The sequence below is a fragment of the Loxodonta africana genome, chromosome 13 (assembly GCF_030014295.1).
Source record: "Loxodonta africana isolate mLoxAfr1 chromosome 13, mLoxAfr1.hap2, whole genome shotgun sequence".
Classification (NCBI taxonomy): Eukaryota; Metazoa; Chordata; class Mammalia; order Proboscidea; family Elephantidae; genus Loxodonta; species Loxodonta africana.
In genome coordinates this window covers 39986134-40001862 of record NC_087354.1, presented here as the reverse complement: position 1 = coordinate 40001862, position 15729 = coordinate 39986134, and the positions used below count along the sequence as shown (strand labels likewise).

Here is a 15729-nt window from a genome sequence, read left to right as displayed (position 1 = left end):
ACAGTGAACTGGCTTGTATTGTGCAGCTGAGGGTTTAAGACAGGGAAATTTGGAGGGAGCTGAGAGGTTCCCCCTCCTCCAGCTGAGAAAGGCAGACCCAGGGTACGGGTACGCAAGTGAGTGAGCTGAGGCTCAGGCACCCCAAAGGGCTTCCACCTGGGAGACCAAGCTTGGTTCCCTTCCAGCCTCTGCCACCCTCTGACTCTTGGGATTGCAGAGGAAGCCAGAGCAGCAAGTGAGGCAGGGATCTGCGGGGAAGTCCAGGACGTGAGGCAGCATCCTGTCTGCGGACTGGTCAGCCACCGCCCGCGAGTGAGTTCAGCCACCGCCCGTGAGCGAGGGTCGCAGTGGGGGAAGGAGGGTCAGGGCTGCATCCGGGCGTGTCCCGCCACATACCCAAGTAGGCGCTGACACAACTTTAAATAAACCATTGGATGAGGGATTTCTGGGACATGGAAGGCATGGACAGGATGAGTGACACTTTTTCTTTCATTCCGGTGATATTTTTTTGGCCAGGCAATGACCCTTATCTGAGACAGCCATTGTGACAGAGATGGAAGCTGAGGTCCCCCCACTTCAGGATGCTGTATATTCCTCCAGAGGCTTTGGGGAAACGCCATCAAACTCTTCAGGCTGGTTTGCACCCTGATGCTGTTTAATTTCACTGCCTTTGGAAGCTACTGGGCCTGCAGCCTGGGGTCAGCTGATCTCTCCTTGCATGTAAAATCCTTACCTAATTAAAAAATCAAAACCGACCAACCAAACAAACAAAAAGCCTTTCCTCTTTCTCAGAAGATTTAAGCTTTGCCTACAGCAGAACTTCTAAAAATGCGGTGGCCAGAATTGGAGCCTTATTTTGCAGATCAAGCAGGTCCACTTCAGTTTTCAGATTAGACGCTGCGGGTTACCACTTTTAGCAGTAGCACTTGTCTCTCTCATTAAATGCCTGGAGCTCGTTATGGTATATCCTGGAGAAAAGTCTTTGCTGCTTTAATAGGCATGATCTTTAAAAAAGATCCTTTGGCTTATGTATAAGATCAAGACATGATTAATCTTGGCCCCATTTAGCTGTGGGTCAGGTCTGCAGGCTACAGTGAAACCCCTTCTTTGCAGGATCACAATTTACCATTTTCTATAATCTAGATTCCTTTTCCCGGTGTCATTAATATGTTTAGTTGCTGAAACTTACTTGTCCTGTTATTTCTGTCCAGTTCTAAGAAGCAGTCAGTAAATATGCCATTCATATTTGATGTAATATTAGCCCAAATAAACAGATATTATTTCACTGTAAGCCACTAGGATGTTTGACACCTTCCTTATAGATGCAAAGCTGCCCTGCAGAAACCTCATGCGAGAAACCTAAGTTAGATGCTCCAAACTCCTAGCGATGCCTCCTGATTTAAGGCGATACAAAGGTTGTGTCTGGGTTCAGAGGTTGTTGTGGTGTCACGAGAAGGACAATAGTCAAAGTTGGCAGCAGAGCAAAGATAAAAGAGTGAAATCTTCAGTTAAGAGTGGCAGGGGTAGGTGGGCTCAGACTTTTAGTTCCAGGAAAAAGAAGAGCAAGGCCAGGATCTGGGCAGGTAGGCCTCGATGGAGTCTTTAATAAATGTCATCCCAAGCCCAGACCTGTCTTTTAAGCTCTAGAATTATAAATACGAATGGTTCCTTAACACCTACACTTATGTCCTACTTCTCAAATGAACATGCCCACAGGATCTCTGATTTCCAGCCACTCCCGCCTGCCCCAGTCTGCACCTTCTCCAGGCTTTCCGTCTCACCAAACAGTGCCCCTACTAATCTGTGTGGGGGGCATTGGTAGTTCAGTGGTAGAATTCTTGCCTTCTGTGCTGGAGACCTGGGTTCGATTCCCAGCCAATACACCTCAAGCACAACCACCATCAGCCTGTCAGTGGAGGCTTTCGTGTTGCTATGATGTCGAACAGGCTTCAGCAGAGCTTCTAGACTAAGACAGACTAGAAAGAAAGGTCTGGTGATCTACTTCCAAAAACAATCAGCCAATGCAAATCCTATGGATCACAGTGGCCTTAACCTGTTGTGCGTGGGATCACTATGAGTCGGGGCGACTCAACAACAGCAAACAACACTTAGTCTGTGTGAAGCTGAGATTGTATGCGGCTGCTGCCTCTCCCTCCTTCCCACTTCTAACCCACCTTGTTCAGTCTACCACCCAAATATCTTTATTTCATCCTTTTTTCCCTTCATTCTTCACTGCTGCAGCCTTAATCCAAGCTACCACCATCTCTAGCAGGGACTATAGCCGCAGACACAACTTACCACCTCTATTTCAATGCTTGATCCCTGCAATCCATCTTCACGGAATAGCCAGAAGAATTTTTAAAATCACAAATTGGATTATATCAGTTCCCTTTTTGAAACCTTCAATGGTTTGTCCCCGCACTTAGGAAAATATCCCAAGTCCTTAGGATGGTCTATAAGACCTTGCATAGAACTCCTGTCTACCCTCGCCCTTGTTTTTTCTGCTCCGGCTCCACTTTCAGTTCCTCTAAAGGATTAACAAAAGCTGGCTTCAGCCTGTAATGTTCTTTTCCTGACTCTCTACCTAACTACTACTCATTTTTCAAGTCTCATCCTAAGTGTCACTTCCTCAGAGAGGCCTCCCCTAACTCCACAACCTAAATTAGGTCCCTAAACCGGTTGCTGTTGAGTCGATTCTGATTCATAGTGACCCTACAGTACAGAGTAGAACTGCCTTTTAGGGTTTCCAAGGCTGTAATCTCTATGGGAGCAGACAGTGGTCACTACAGGGTACGGAGGGCAAGGACTGCACCAGTGAGAACCTCAGAGGGGGTGGCACCAAAATGGCTGTCTATAAAATTTTTGTGCAGTGTTTATAAAAATATCCCATAGTTAGTTATAACAACAGAAACATTTTTTTGTGATACCAGCTCACTTGTATCAATATACCTACAAGGCTAAAACTCTGTGATAATTTACCTTTTGAACGCTTTAATGCATTGTGGACAGAGCTGTCATTGTTACCCAGGTACAAGGATGCTTTAAATCACATGGTTTTGTCTGCTGTTGTTTTAGTTGCTGCTGCTGTTTTTACACTGATTTTGTCAAATTTTCTGGTGTTTTAGCTACAATAGTGTGGTAATTAGTATTTGTGACCCTGTATCAATAACTTTTTTGAGAATGAAGTAGTTATTAAAGGAAAAGAAGCAGTGATATATGGGAATTAGTATAAAGGCATTACTAAGGATTCTGCATGGTCTGGTATGGGATGAGGCCCACGCGGGCAGGGGGAAGGGTGACACCAACCCTAGTGAGGTGCGATGGATCATATAGCCTTTCTCGCCATGGTCCTACTTGAGTGGGACTATGCAAATAAGGTAATGACCCACCAAGGGAATTTGTCAGTTTTGCCATTCTGCTAGGCTTAAAATGAGCCACCCCAGAGGTGGAAGGGGAGGATCTCACCACCATCAAGGAGAAGAGCCAGGAATGGAATGTGTCCTTTGAATCTGGGATCCCTGCACTGAGAAGTTCCTGGAACCAGGAGATAGGAAGAGCTGTAACACTGAAGATGGCAAGAAGCGGAGGCAGAAAAATGACAGCAGCTGAGGCAGGAGACTCACAGGACATGGTGTGGCATGTCCTGGCCCACAGAGTGAGAAAGCTGAGCGCCTTTGGGTAGGAGGCTTGCTGGTGGAGTAGGGTGCCTTTGAGCACTTGGTGGAGCTAGGTTTGTGGACCCAAGGAGCTAAAGCTGAGTGCCTTTGGGCCAAGGCTCACTGGTGGAGTGGGGTGCCTCCAAACACTTGTCAACAATGCTAAAAGAGCTTTGTAACACTTGCCTGAGCACGGCAGAGGCCGAGGAGCCAGAGAGAGGTGTGCCTGTGGGCATGGTTAAGAAGAGGTTGTTCTAATGAAAGAACTGTATCCTGAGTGTTCCTAAACCTGAATTGTAACCTGTTACTTCCCTAATAAAGCCCATAATTGTGCGTACGGTCTGTGAGTTCGGTGTGGCCATTGGAACAAATTATCAAACTCAGCAGAGAAGTAGAGAGTGCCATGGGAGGGATGGCTGATGTCAAAATTGGTAACGGTGGCTGAGAGGGGAGGCATGTTTGACCTTTGTCTCACAGGAATCAGCCTTGGGCTGATTCAGATCTTGATTCTCTTTTTTTCTTGTGAAGTTAGAGATCAGATGCTGCCTCTGCCATGCCATTTTTACAACGGCTGACACCACTGGGAGCAGATTGGCATATTTTTATCCTGCGGAGTGGCTAGTGGGCTCGAACCACCTATCTTTGGGTTAGCAGCTGGGCATCAACCCCTGCACCACCAAAAAAACCCAAGCCAAACCCACTGTTGTTCAGTCAATTCTGACCGTATACGACAGGGTAGAACTGCCCCATAGGGCTTCCAAGGAGCAACTGGTGGATATGAACTGCCAACCTTTTGGTTAGCAGCTGGAGCTCTTAACCAGTGCACCACCAGGGCTCTGTTTCACCACCAGTGGTCCTTAAATTAGGTCCCTACTCCCTGCCAATATGTTTTTGCTTGCCACTACTCTTTTCTTGCGTTTGATTCCATATGGTAAAATTAAGTTTATGTTTGTTTAATCCGATTTCTTCCACTAGACCATAAGCTCCATGAAAACAAGAACCATGTTTGTTTTGCTGTATTCCCAGTGTCTGTCACCTAAAACCAAAAAACCAAAACCATTGCTGTTGAGTCAATTCCAACTCATAGCAACCCTATAAGACAGAGCAGAACTGCCCCATAGGGTTTGAACTGCTGACCTTTTGGTTAGCAGCTGAATGCTTAATCACTGCACCTCCAGTGCTCCTTAGTGTCTGCCACAGATGGTAATAAATACTAGTTGAATAAATTAATGAAACCAGACTGTATATGGACAGTCGCTTAATGGGCTTATGATGCCTTCCTAGTGACCCTGCCTAGCTACACCAGGTGTTACCCAAAATTCTTTCTCACGGAGTCATCATTGAGGGTTGAAGAAGAAACCAAGTCAATCCCAAATGTTTCTCCAATCTGCTCCTTTTCTCCACCTCCACTATGGGCCCTTTTTACCTCATTAAATACCTGTGTTATTTTAACAGTCTCCTAGGGGTCCCCGGGTGATACAAACAGTTGATGCACTTGGTTCCTAACTGGAGGATCAAGTTCACCCAGTGGTGCTTTGGAGGAAAGGCCTGGCAGTCAACCTCTAAAAAATCAGCCACTGAAACCCTATGGAGCACGTGGGATCACCATGAGTCAGAATCAACTGGATGACAACTGATTAACTCTGTTTTCTCACAAGTCTATCTCCACACTGCCTTGAGTTCAGGAGTCCTTACCTTAAGGACCACAAACACAGACGTGGGAAAATTACATCTTGATTTTTGCAAAACTCTAACTGAAATTTAGCATTTCCTTCTATTATAAATGTTGGCAACAAACCCTAGTAGTTTTAGCAGGAGCTGTGACTTTTTCATCAATAGGGTCATAGATATTTTCACATCACATTATAGCCATTGCAGATGTTGAAATATTATTTATGACCATCACACTTTAAAAGGATGGCAGTTTTTAGAACTGCTCTTAGATCATGTTATTTAATGCGTTAAGAAGCACAAATATTCCTATATACCATAATTTTAATATTTTGATAGATATATTTCAATATAGTTGATTTTCTTTGTAATCCTATGTATTTTGTTTTATGCACTTAAAGCCTCATTATTCTTAGTAGGGTCTATAGGTCTTACTAGATTGCAAAGGGGTTCATGGCATTAAGAACTTCTCATTTAGTTTTTATCTTATGGCACTGCCTTGCAAAGAAAAACCCCTTAATGCCTTCTCCCTGCCTACAGAATAAAAGCCAAGCCCCTTAGTATGGCATTCAAGGTCCATTATAATCCATTTTCAAAACACCTCACTTTTTTTTTTTTTTCTCATACCCTGGGTTATGGGTTGAATTGTGCTCCCCCAAAATATGTGTAGTAAATATTTTATGCTTGTGGTTATAATCCCATTTGGGAATGGGTCATCTTTGTTATGTAAACAAGGCAGATTAGTGTGGGGTGTGTTTTGAGTCAATCTCTTTTGAGATACAAAAGAGATTATACAAACCAGTGAGGAAGCAGAAGTGGGGAAAGACAGATGCTAAGCCACATGAAGATCACTGTCTTAGGCTGGGCTCTCTAGAGGAGCAAAACCAGGGAAATGTATATGTATAAATATTTAGAGAGAGATTTAATCAAGGAAATGGCTCACGCAGTTGTGAAGGCTAGCAAGTCCCAAAATCTGTGGGTCAGATGTCAGGCTTGAGGTTTCTCCTGACTCACATGGCTGCAGGGGCTGACAAACCAAAAATCAGCAGACCAGACAGGCAGGATGCTGGCTCCATCCCAAGAACTAGAGGTCAGATGATGAGTTGAATGCCGGATCCAGAACCTTGCTGGGACATCCATTTATATAGTGGAGAAAGACCACACCCCCAAGGAAACTCCCTTTTCAACTGATTGGCTGCTCAGAGCAGATCTCATCACAGAGATGATTACATTATGGAAGAGCAAACAGTTCAATGTCTGTCAAGCCACCGATCATAGCCTAGCCAAATTGACACCTAACATTAACCATCACAATTACCCAGAAGCAGAAACTCTGAGACAAGGACCTTCCTCCAGAGCCGACACAGAGAGAAAGCTTTCTTCTAGAGCCGGCATCCTGAATTCAGACTTCTAGCCTCCTAAACTGTGAGAGGAGCCCTGGTGGTACAGGCGTTAAGAGCTCAGCTGCTAATAACAAAAAGGTTTGAATCCACCAGCTGCTCCTTGGAAACCCTATAGGACAGTTCTACTCTGTCCCTGTAGGGTCACTCTGAGTCAGAACTGATGCGACGGCAATGGGTTTTTTAAACTGAGAAAATAAATGTTTGTTAAAGCCACCCATTTGTGGTACTTCTGTTACTGCAGCACTAGATAACTAAGACACCTGGATACAACCTATGTTCCAGGCACACAGAATTTAGTTGAGCACACCAAAGGTACACTCATCTGTCCAGGTTTTTTTCTTGCTTCTTTTAAAGAACTACTCTTTTTCTAAAGGCTCAGCTAAAAATGGTAAAGGCCTCTGTTGAACTCCCTCAAGCACAACCACTGAATCCTTTGTTTTCCAGAGCACTTAGTTCACATCTCTTTGGTCATTTTCAGGCCCTATTTTTTTTTTTTTTATTATAGTTAGCTTTTGTGTCTATTCATTGTTAAATTGTGACCTTCTAGAGAGAGACTTCCTCAACTTTACACCCCCAAACCATGTTTTGGATGTGTTTGTTTGAATGAATGACTAAATCGAAAGTATTCGTTCTCCAGAGGAATGAGTAGACTCCATAATGACCACTTGAGTTTGTCCTTAAATACAGGAACCTCTTTTGATAAATATAAGTCCATTAAAAAAATCCACCAGCCCCAAGAAAAATGTTATTGTCTTACATTCCACCTTGGGGACCCAGTTGCTTTCAGTTAATTTCTATCCTTGAAGATAGCAAAAGCGCCCCTAGCAGGCACCCATTTGCTGATTCCATAAGCCTTTTGGCCGTATCACTGATGTCTTCTCACATTACCCTTCTTTGGATGATGCCAAATATATTTTTGGCCAGTCTCCTCTAAGCAGACGCTTTCCATTAGTTAGTTGCCCCAGGATTTTCTAACCATTAGGTTATGGTATGACTTTTATATCCTAGAACTTTCAGCTGCTTTTTGCCAATCTTAAACAAATGCAGATGCAAGGTTTTAAAAACTCTTTTCTGAAGGAGCTTTAAGAATTAAAAAGGAGACCATTCCTTAATTTCACAGTTCAATGAACAGTTTGAGTAACTGGATCTGTGTGTGCACTCACGCACGCGCCGAGGGTGGAAGGAATGTTAGCAAACGGTGATCTGAAGTTGCAGTATCATGGAACCACAGAATTTTAAGAGCTGAAAGGAATCTCTTAACTGATAGGAGAGAGCTATGTCTTGCCCAGGGATAATAAGCTGGTGGAATCTCAAGTCCAAAACAGAATTCTTGATTTTTCCTGCACAATGTTTTATCCTTAAATCTATCCCATCTCAGACAATGGCACCTCCTCCATGCACTACTCAGTTGCTGAGTCTTTCTTACTTTTTTTTCTTTCAGTCTCCATGTCCAAACCCTCAGCAACTTCTGTCCATTATGCCTCCAAAATATATCTGGAATTCATCTGCTCTTTTCCACCCCCACTGCCACCACTCTAGGCCAAGCTACTGTCACCTCTCACCTGGGTTCCTGTGCCAACATCCTAAGTGGTCTCACTGATTCCTTCTTGTCTTCCTACAATTCTCTGCACAGCAGCCAGAGCTTTTAAAAATACAAGTCAGACCTTGTCACTCACTTGAGAGTTCTACAACTCTCTTCACATCACGCTTATAATAAAATTTAAACTCTTTACCACCTCTTACAGGGCTCTACATGATCTCACTATTGACTACTATGCAACTTCAGAGCCACCCCACCTCTCATTTACTCTGCTCCAGCCTCGCTGGCTTTTCTCTATTCCTTGGAATCCTAGAGCTTATTCCTCCTTCTGGCCTTTGGCCTTGCTATTCCTCTTTACAGGGCTGGAGTCCTTAAGTGGTACAAATGGTTAACCCATGCGCTGCTAACCGGAAGGTTGGAGGTTCAAGTCCACCCGGAGACTCCTAGGAAGAAAAGCCTGGTGATCTAATTCTGAAAAATAAGCCATTGAAAACCGTATGGAACACAGTTCTACTCTGACACACATGAGGTTGCCACAAGTTAGAGTCAACTCGATGGCAACTGGTAGGTGTACAGGGCTGGCTCCTTAGAATCAGTCAAGTCTTTTTTCGAAAGTTATCTTTTACAGAGAGGTCTTTCTTCTTCTACCCTCGTTTGTATCATTTCATCCTTTCTTGGCAACTGGCTGAGACAAGTTTCTTAGGTGACTTATTTATGATCTCTTTTCGCTCACAGGATATAAGCTCCACGGGGACAGGGATCTTACCTCTCTTGAATCTCCAGGACCTAGAACAGCTCCTGACACCAGAAAGAAATTCAACAAATATTGCTGAATGAAAGATTTAATTCCCGTTCCCACAATCACGATACTATGCTGCTGCTTTGAACTCATCTGTCTCATTAAATATCCCTAAGGCAGTATGGCCATAGTGGAATGTGGAATCAGAACTATCTGGGTCTAAATCCTTTCTCTGCCTCTTCCCAGCCGTGTAACTGTGCAAGTTACTTCTCATCTTTGAGCTTTGATTTACTTACCTGTAAAAATGAGTATAGCAGTCCTACTCTATAAGGTAGTAATAAGAATTAAATCACATAATTTATGTAAAAAATTAAATGACGTAATTTATGTAGAAAGCACAGCAGACACTGAATTGTACTTACAAATGGTTAAAGGGACAAAAATTATATATATATTTTACCACAATAAAATTAACAAAATTAACAAAAAAAGAGTGCTAGTTGTTTTTCTTTTCCCTCAAGTCTTTTGCAAATTTTAACAGCTAATACTTGAGTGTCAGTTCTGTGAAGGTCACTATTCTGAATGCTCTACATGGATTAACTAATTTAATTCACAAAGAAAATTCCTATAGGACAGAGACTGTAAATATCCCTGTGTTACAGATGAGAACACGGGGCCGGAGCGGTTTCGGCAACTCATCTAAGGTCACACAAGTAGGAAGTGGCACAGCCAGACTTGAACTCAGCAGTCTACTTCCATTCAATCTTAGAGGTGGCGAAATAGTCCTTGTGACCTCATGGTAAGAAATGTATTTTACATTGTAATATAGCACATGTGTATGAACACATACGAATGTATGCAAACTGTAAACAAAAGCTTCACAAAATAACTTTACTACATGCAATGCATTTCTCTTTGATTTTTAAAAATGTTGTCTTTGACCCACTTATTGACTTAATAAATCAGTCATAAACTGCACTTTGAGAAACCTCTTGTCTAAAGTTACCGTCCAGCTACCAACCACCCTCAACCAGAAAAAAAACTGATCAATTATCAGGCCAGACCTTTATATTTCATTTACATCCCAGATAAAGTTCTCATAACTTAAGAGGATGGTCCCCCAAGATTCAGATCTAATCCCCATTGCAAACCCCTTTCCAGTTGCAGAAAAACCATCTCTTGCCAGCTGAACTCCAGGTAATTCTCCCACTCTAAAAATTATTTACCTATATTAAAAATTTTTGGAGCCCCTGGGTGGTGCAAACAGTTATGTACTTGGCTACTAACTGAAAGGCTTGCAGGTCAAATCCAACCAGAGGAGACACAGAAGAAAGGCCTGGCAATCTACTTTTGAAAAATCAGCCATTAAAAACCCTATGGAGCACAGTTCTACAATGAAACACATGGGGTTGCCATGAGATGGAACTGACTCAAAGGCAGCTGGTTATTAAAGCTCTTGGGACAAGCTGCCTGTGTCTGTCTATTCTACTAGACTGTTATCTCCTGGAGGACAGAAACAATGTCTCATAGACACTTTCGTAGCTCCAGGTAGAGACTGAATTGAAGTAAAATGGAGAGAACACAGGAACTGATTAGAAAAACTCTGGCTCTAAGGCATCAGATGTGGTGTTTGAGGCTCGGGGGGAAGACCACCACTATACCCACTGTTATTTTCTACATAAATACCTAAGGCATCTTCCCACTGAGCCAGTGTTACAGGCGGTTTTACAAACATCCTTCTATCCGTAAACTTTGCATTGGCCCTGCTCTTAATTTTTCAGTGCCATTCCTAACCCCTTATGGCTCCTTCTGCTTTTGCACTTCACTAGGCTACGAGAGGAAACCCTGGTGGTGTAGTGGTTAAGTGCTATGGCTGCTAACCAAAAAGTCAGCAGTTCGAATCCACCAGGCGCTCCATGGAAACTCTGTGGGGCAGTTCTACCCTGTCCTATAGGGTCGCTATGACTCTGAATCGACTCGACGGCAGTGGGGTAGGCTAAGAGAATTTACATTTCTAGACACACATTCCCATGAAAACTATATTAAAATGATATCTGGATGAGTAGATGTATGTGAACATTTTCACCTGATCTGACTGCCAATCCTGACCTCTTTTATGAGCTGACATATGAGCTTGTGCTTACTTCCACAGGTATTATAAAGTATATATCTAAACGCAGGCTACGTGTCAAAAAGTGAACAAATAAAATGACCCTGACTTGGAACTCTCAGATCTAAGGCAGGAAATTCTTTCAGAGGGCAGGAAGCAGCTATGAGCTTTTCCTCCGAGCAATACTTCAATTTCTCCACCCTTAGGGAAAGATTATCCTCATGTTGTTTTAATCCAGCAGATGCTGAGCAGTTAAGAGAAAGGGAACAAACAACTGGAGCAAATATTACCACCTGTTTATGTTGACTTTTACCAAACAAGACTGGCCACCAGCTGTTCAGGCATAGGAGAGGACCTAAACCTAAGGTGGGAACAGGAAACGCCAATTCAAGCTGAAGTTAGTTTTCAGCTTTCGGGTGTTTGGGGAAAAAAGCAAAAAACAAAACCGAACAAAAACACAGTGCCAAGGAAGTACACGGTCATTCTCAGATGGCCAAGAGGCAAAGGCAAGATGATGCGTATCATTCACTGACACAGCAGGCTTGGCTTTGTGCACCTGTGGAGTCAAACATGGGCGACGTGAACCTACCTGTGAGTTATGTATGTGCATTTTCTCCTTCTTTCTTACTAAAGCCTGTGTACTACTGGGGGACGGAGAGTAATATCCAATCAAAGATGGGATTTCTCAGCTTATAGGTAGCTGTAGTTCTGTGACTGCAGACGCGTTGAGTTCCACGAAGACTCTTTAAAGGGCGGGGACTCCGCTAGAAGGCTCGCTAATTTTGTTGCTGCCCTCTTTTCTTCTTTACAGTGCCAGGAATTTCAAAGTGATGGCTGATTGTCAAGTGGTTATTTTGGACCATGAGGTGACACTGAGAAAGGAACCCTGTTATGGTACAGACAGGAGCCTCCATACTAGTCTTGGACTGCCTCCCTTCAGAATACTTTTGTATGAAAGGGAAATTCTTCTTGGTTAAGTTGTTGCTACTTTGGGTTTCTGTCAAACAGAGTCAAACTTAATCATGCCTGAGATACCCCGAGCACTCTTGGCATTCACACAGCAGACACTTCATATCCTCCAAGCCAAGCTCAATTCTGCTACCTAATTCTATCCCTCTGACAACCGTGTAAGAGAGCTGAGGCGTGTGCTATGTCAGAAGAGGAAACTGAAGTTGAAATGAAGCAAAACTTACCCAATGCCACATCACTGGCTACGTGGAAAGCCACAGGCTTTGGGAGCCTGGTTACCTTATCCCTAAGATTTTAAAAGCGTGTGGAAATAGGTGATAAATTTTCTTTAGAAAAGATTTTGATTGGTTAAGTAGTAGTTATTTTAAAACAGCAAGTATTTAAGCACAATTTCTCTCTTTTGTCAAAAGATCTCCCATCAAGGGGACTGTCATCACTGACTTTAACAACATCAGCCTTAACGTTCAAGTTGCCTCCAGAATACTACTGTCACATTCAAATGAATTACATCTCACTGTATTGTTACAATGTACATTAAAAGAACTGAATTTTCAGACAGGTTAAGACACATTTTGAATAAGCAATTAGTAAAAGAATGTGTTGCTGTTTTAAAAGCGGAACAGACTGGATGATTAATATAGAATTGGCAAAGTCTTTAAGACAAAAAGGCAGAGGTAGGATTTTTTTTTTTCATCACAATGCAGGTAAAATTGAATCGGGGGATTCAACATAGAAAAGTTTTAATGAGGCAAATGTCAAGCAAGCACATCAACTTCTTAAAAAACAAAGAAAATCTAAAAGTTTAATTACAAAACACTTGTACAGAAAACTTGGCATTTCAACAGTTCCAAACACATGTACACAATCTTTTTCTAAACTTTAACCTTTCAGAAATAAAAATACCTTGCCTCCCTTTTCTCAGCTGTTCCTTGTGGTATTTTTAGTAATGATAAAAAAAGGAAATCTGTAACACTGAATAGGCAACAACTTTATTTCTTGAGAAGAACACATAAGTGCAAAAACCAGGGCTTCTTAATGAGAACAGTAATATTTGCAAGCTTGCTGGGAAACATGAATTAGGTATCGTGCTAGCCTGTAGCCTCATTTAGCACCTTCTCGTTGAGCACAGAGGATAAAGGAATAGAGGAGGAGGCACTATCTGCTCTACAGAACCTGACAGTTTTGTAGCAGCTGAATCCCAGACACCAGCGAGCCAGGTGTGTAGCTACCAGGAGAGCCAGCCAGCATTTCGAAGGCAGGCTGCTTATTCTGTGAAAAGGATTTCAGACTGTAGGCTCTCCTGTGATCTTCTGTAGCCTGATATGCAAATATTTCAAGTCAATGTCAAGGGTCCTATCTAGAGTCAGAAGAATGATATCTTTGGACCAAGTTACAGCCTTTACTGGTCACAACAGCATTGCTAATAAAGTTGTACAAAACGTAACACAAAGAAGAGAGAGAGAGAAATATTAGGAGAAAGGAAGAAAGGAGAGAAAGGATCTGGCAGAAGGCAGAAACAAACTTCTAGAGACAGCTTGGTGTCCTGCCATAGACAAGCATGGACTTAGCAGGCAGAATCTGAGAGAAGTAGCAAGAACAGCAAGTGAGAGAAGGAAAACAAGAAAGCACAGAGAAGCAGACAAGTTGGCTAGGTTTATAGCAATAGACAGTGATGGCAAAAATTGCCAAGTGGTGGTATGTGGGATGTAGCATGTAGAAATTTGATGTGTGCTCACACGTGACATTAAAAAAAAAGGTATTTTGTTGTTGTTTTCCTTTGGGCAAATAAAGAAACAGGTAAGGAGGTGCTGAGGAGACAGGGTGGTGCAGCAATGTGACAGGGAGTTTCTGGCTTCCACCCTGGCTTGTGGGCATATTGTGAGAGATGCCACACTTCCATCCACCTGCCTTCAGTGGCATGGTGCCTGGACAATGGGCTCCGCATGTTCTGCTTTGGTTCCAAAGATCTCAGCTGCAACCTTCAGCCTTTGCTCTAGAGTGTCCAAAAAAAAAAAAGACCTGAGGTAAGAATCATCAGAAACCCCTCTTCCCTTCTGCTGTTAAAAAAATAAAACAAAACAAAAAAACAATCACTTGCTAAGGAAGAGGGAGGAGGAAAGGAAACCTGTCCTTTTCACATAGATTCAGCAGTTAAAGGCTACAGAAGGAAAACAAAGAACATGAGAATTCCTCTGTGCCCGTTTGGTCTACTCAAGAAACTATTTTGAATAACGTTTCCACCTATCTAAATCCACGAATCAGTTCACTTAAAGAAGACAGGGACTCCCTCAGTTTTCAGTTATGATAAACTTAGGAGTTTTTTCAATACCAAATGAGAAACTACTTTTTCTCTCCTGTTTACCAATGACCTTTCCTTCAGCAAAGATGCTCCACAAGACATTGCCAACAGATGGGAACAAAAGAGCCTCGCTGGGGCTAGGACAACATGTATGTGCAGGAGCAATGCTTAGAAAACAGCAGGCAGTACCAAGGAGGAAGGAAAGGGCATTCTCCTTCAGGGCAGCAATCACAAAGCCTCATTGAGGGCTGGCGCCCACTGAGCACTGTGTGGGGTAGGAAACACAGCCTCGCTCTACAGGGCACTATCAACAAGAAGCTCCTTTCTTTGGAGTCACAGCAGAGCAATGATGGGAGATTGGGCTTGTCCAATGAGAGAAACTCTCCTTCAGAACCCTGCTGGGTAAAAAAGCCCAGAGCCCAGAAAATGAAGATGTATAACTTGGTGGGGGTGAAGGAAGCAAAAAAATAAACCCCCAAAGGTATTAAAAAAAGTGACAGGTAAGAAAACTGGAGCTCCACTGGTAAAAGGATCCAATCTGAATTACAACAATGGGGAAGTCTTCCTGCTGCAGAAGATGTCAATCTCAGGGTCACCCAATCAGCAGAATATATGCAGATCCACTTTAACAGAAAAGGAAATGAGAGGAAACTGAAGATGGGAGAGTGGCTGTACACTTTTCAAAGCTTCACACAAGGACGATTCCACAGGAAGTTCACATACATGTTCCTTTTGCTGCTCTCTCATATGGCTTCCTGGGGTGAAGGCATTTAACTCACTGATAATTCCTTCCCAAGGAAAGTGATCTGTACTCCCTTCCTGCCCCCATTCGGTTCAAATTTCCATCGATGGCTTCTTATTCCTCACTTACAGAACATCTTGAAGCTTTAATACCTGTAGAATTCATAAAAAAACAAAATGACACAAAAAAGGTAAGCATTACTCAGAAGGGGTTAGGGCTATACGTTAAAAAATGCTTTGTTCTATTTTCATAAGGGTTAAGGTGAGAAGCGGGATGAATGTAAACTAAGAGCTAGTAGAGTTACAAGCAGCACCTCGTTGAGATGTTCTAGATAACATTTCAATGAGAAACATGGCCCAGCTCCAGTTCAGCAACAATAGAGGTAGGAAAGTAGTCAGCTGAACACAGAAAAGCAGCTATCAGGGACAAATCTCATGATGGAAAATCAGTGCTCTATTTTAGTCCAAAGACTAAATCAAATACAGTTTTCTTTAAGTACAAATCTAAGGATATCTGCATGTTCAGGAATCAATTCTATGAATACGATCAGTAAATTCTGTCACATTGATAAAAACAGAATCACGTAAGAAAATTTGCTTT

The 15729-nt window shown here is 42.7% G+C and overlaps 1 protein-coding gene and 1 non-coding gene across 7 annotated transcripts in view; one reads left to right on the top strand and one right to left on the bottom strand.

Annotated features, from left to right (window-relative positions):
• Window positions 1–296: 296 nt before the first annotated feature.
• Window positions 297–15729, bottom strand: part of HMG20A (high mobility group 20A) — a 93849-nt gene continuing 78416 nt past the window's right edge. For 5 of the 6 annotated variants that reach the window (XM_064267241.1, XM_064267242.1, XM_023552934.2 and 2 more), the window contains one exon: window positions 305–15281. The gene's annotated coding sequence lies outside the window, so the exon portion shown is untranslated. Of the gene's footprint in view, window positions 15282–15729 lie in introns of all 6 variants that reach the window. The other variant, XM_023552937.2, reaches the window with a different exon arrangement.
• TRNAR-UCU (transfer RNA arginine (anticodon UCU)) lies at window positions 1813–1883 on the top strand. The gene has a single exon. It is a non-coding gene; the product is annotated as a tRNA-Arg (tRNA).